Below are 4,111 nucleotides of genomic sequence, written 5' to 3' on the forward strand. Positions count from 1 at the left end.
TGTTTGTCTATTTCATCCTCATTAAATTTTGGTAGTTTGTGGTTTTTGAGGAGTAGGTCCTTTTCTTCTAACTTATTGAATTAACAAAGGTAAAGTTGTTTATGATATTTTTTATTGTTATTTTCAATGACTTCAGAATTAATAGTTCTGTCCCTTGTTTTATTTCTGATATGTGTGCTTTGCATCTTAACTATCCTTTGTCAGCTTTCTTAGATGTCTGCCCTATTGGTTTTAATAAATTATTTTAAACCACTGATTTTTTTCCTATTATTTTCCTGTTTTCAACTTTGTGAATCTGTATTCATCATGTTTTCCTTTTCTCCATTTGTTTTGGGTTTATTTTGAGCTTTTCCCCCTCTAGTTTCTTGAGATAGATACCTTAAGTATTGAGATTGTTCTGCTTTTTTAAACAATTTAGGGCTAAAAATCCACTCCAGCACTACATTACTTCACCCCACATATTTTAATGTGTTGGCTTTTATTTTAATTTAATTATGCATTTTTTATGTTTCCTTTGAGACTTTCTTTTTGTCCCAAGAGTTATTTACAACTAAATATGTGGTTTCATTTCCATGTAGTTGGAGATTTTTCTGTTGCCTTTCTGTTACTGACGGCTAGTTTGATTCCATGATGGTTAGAGAATATACTTTGTATTAATCTGGTTATCTTAAAAATCTTAAGGTTTATTTTATGATGAAAGAGTCTTCCATCTTGGTTAATGTTCCGTGGACACTTAGAAAGAACCTTTGTTCTGTTCTTATTGAATAGAGTGGTCTATAAACAGCCATCAGTTCCTGTTGCCGATGGTATTATTCAGTGTTTCTATGTCACTGAGATTTTCTGTCTAGGAGTTCTGTTCATTGCTGAGGGTAGGGTATTGAAATTTGTAACCATAATTGCAGATATATCTATTCCTTCTTTTAGTTCCGTAAGCTTCTTATGTGTTATTTGAGGCTTTATATTTTGGTACATGCATAGGTAGGATCTTTATTTCTTCCTAGTGGATTAACGTTTTTATCATTATGCAATTTTCAATTTTGTCTCTAGTTACCTTTTTTCTTTCCTCCAAAGCCTATTTTATCTGTCATTTATATAACTACTACTACTTTTTTAAAAATAATATTTTCATAGTATAACTCCTTCTATCCTTTTACATTCACTCTATCAAGGTCACTGTATATTAGATTCATATGTCATTGTACTTTTTACATACTTTTATTTTGAAGACAACATGTTTTTGGACATGTATTTTTAAACAATGAGATATATAAAGCTTTAGTTAATAATTTGTGAATAGTCATACTCTAGCAGAGTGCATTCTTTAACTCAGTAGAAAGCCCACAATGTATCTAGAAAACTCTTTCCCAAAGATTCAGAATCATGTAATTTTTTTTTTTTTTTGGTGGTTGTGGTGCTGGGAATTGAACCCAGGGTCTTGTGCCTTGTGCACATGAGAGAAGCACTCTACCAATTAAGCTATATTCCTAGTCCAGAACCATGTAATCCTAAGCTTATATCTCCATGTTCCCATTAGCTGGGCTCTTGCTTTGACAGTTGGTCTTCAGGGTTCTTTCATCTTCCTCCCAGTGAATCCCTCATGTAACAGTAAACAGGAAGCCAAAAACAACTTACCTGAACAGGAGAGCCTATTATGTTAATGGCTGTTCTTCTCTTCCCTCCCATTTTCACACCATCTCCATAAACTTCAGGACATACCTATCCCTTCTGGAGGGACTGAAGGATGGAGAACACTCTCCATCATGGGCTTGGGAGGCCCTTTGTGCAGATAAGTGGTACCAGACACTGTAGTGACACCAGTTTTTATTTGCTGAGCAGAGATCTGGCATTTTGCTCTCCACTCTCCTTTTGCTGGGAGCCCAATAGTGAAGCCACACTCACTCCTTGGGGAAAAAAAAAATCCATATTGTGTCAGAATCTCATTGATCATGGGTCTCTAACAGACTACATCCCTCCCTTTTATTTATAGAAATGTATGTGCAAATTGATTTAGACAGAAGAGGTAGCTGGCAACCCTGCCTGGCCCTCTATATAGAAGATACCGTTTCACTATTGGTCACAAGCAAGCAAGCAACCAACCAAAGAGTAATTATGATCTTCCATGTTTCTTATAGATTCCCCTGCCTGAAATTTCTCTGAAAAAGTCTTATTGAGCAATTTGTAACCTAAAGAGATAACAGTGGCCCTACTCAACCTGGAAATGTGTTCTGTACATTTCCCTTAAAAATTCCAATGAGAATACAAAGAAATTCCTATTTTGTTGTTTGAAGGAGCACTTCCAGAAGGCATGTCTAAAATGACAGAACTGTGTACACACTAACAGAGACACATATGCTTGCACACACATGAAGTTGAGACCAAAGAATCTTATTAGATACATACTTAGAGTGCAGGAAAAAAATTGGTGTGAGAAGACATAGAGATCAGATCATCCAAAGATGTTAGAATGTTAAAGTAATGGCATGGAAGTAATTTGGGGTACATACAGGAAAAAAGAGTTGGAGGGGCATTGATGGGTAGAAAGAAGGTTAAATCCAGAATGCTTGAGAGAGTCTCAGTGACCGTGCATGTGTTAAAAATAATGGAGGACAGTTTATGGGATAAAGTTATATTATGGAGAGTGGAATTTCAAGATCCAGGGAAAAAGCATCTCCTTAGCAGGGCAGCTCCATGGTTTGGCATTGGCCCAGAGCATCAAGGGACTCACAAGATTCTTGAGTTTCATCTTAACAATTGCTGGTGACAGACTGGATGAAGGAAATTTCTCCAAAGCCAGTGGTACTTAATTAAGGTAGAGTGAATTCAACATAGAGTGAACTGGGTTATGCTGGCAGATAGATGGTAAGTATCTGATTCCCTGCAGAAAGGATCAGGAAGATTCCCAGTCTGTACTCTGGGTTCAGTCCCTCACAGTCCACCATTGGTAGTTAAGTTGCTTCTATAGATTTTGGACAATAATTAAAATCAATCATAGCCTCAACTGCAGGTAAATTTCCCCTACTATCAGTAAAGAGAACACTTCCATATTTTCAATCAGATATTATGTTGGCCCTGTATAGATTTTTCAAGCTCTAGGCCTGTGAGTTTATTGTAGGAACCCAGGAAGAGCCATAGATTTTTTTTGGTTGATATTTTGTGCAATACACAGACTGTAAGTATAAATCAGGTCCAGGTTGGCCTGCAATTTTTCCTATTCAAAGTAATGAGCCAAAATAATATTCACAACATTGGTTGTCAAGCCTGGGAGTTTGGAAGCTGCCCAGTCAATCCAACCTTTAGCACAAGGGTCAATGTTAATGAGCACAAGTCCTTCCACAAGCTCTGGATGACTGAATGCAAATCTGCTAAGGCTGTAAGCTCCAGTTCCAACTGTAATCCTAATAAAAACGGGAGGCAGCATCTTGGCTAGGTCATCCATCACAGGATAAGGTATCCTGTTGAGAAGGAAGGTTCATCTTTCTGCAGGGAAGGGGTAGTCGCAAAAGTGCTAGGAAATCTCTTGCATATCCTTAATGCAATCCTTTAAAGAAGGCATTGAAACAGGATTTGTGGTTAAGGTCAATGGCATGCTATATCACCATAACTGGTCTGTTTCCCACAAGCAAGCCTCCTATAGCTATGAGACCATCATGGATTTTTTTTTCTGTGTCTTGTTCCTGATAGTTAAAATTTCCTGGAAGTTTCATGTGTCATTCTGAGGCACAGATACCTGCCTTTCGTGCACTGGCAGTGGTGGCAGCAGTAATAGCAGCCATGATAGCCTTGACTGTGTGTTTAACTTATCTTGTCCATTCCTAACTTTCAACTGGTATACTTAGATCATTTACCTTTAAGGCAATTGTTGACATGTTATGGCTTAAGTCTGTTGTTGCCTTTTGTTTCTTGTTCTTTTGTTTCTATGTGAAAGGCTGATTCCAGTCATTCCCTAGGATGAAGGCAAAAGCCATAGCACCCAGGACCCAGGCTTCCTTCAGAGTAGAGCTCCCATATTCCAGTGCCAGACTCTTTCCACTTTTCCGTGAGGAACATTTTATAGAATTTAGTACCTGCAGCAGTGGAGCCTCGGGTTACAGACATCATCAAGACTAACCAT

At 37.7% G+C, this 4,111-nt stretch overlaps 1 pseudogene; it reads right to left on the reverse strand.

Annotated features, from left to right (window-relative positions):
• Positions 1–2,945: 2,945 nt before the first annotated feature.
• Positions 2,946–3,773, reverse strand: LOC113190336 (protein NDRG3 pseudogene; annotated as a pseudogene).
• Between the last annotated feature and the right edge of the window lie 338 nt (positions 3,774–4,111).

Source organism: Urocitellus parryii, chromosome 5 (assembly GCF_045843805.1).
Source record: "Urocitellus parryii isolate mUroPar1 chromosome 5, mUroPar1.hap1, whole genome shotgun sequence".
In the NCBI taxonomy this organism is placed as follows: domain Eukaryota; kingdom Metazoa; phylum Chordata; class Mammalia; order Rodentia; family Sciuridae; genus Urocitellus; species Urocitellus parryii.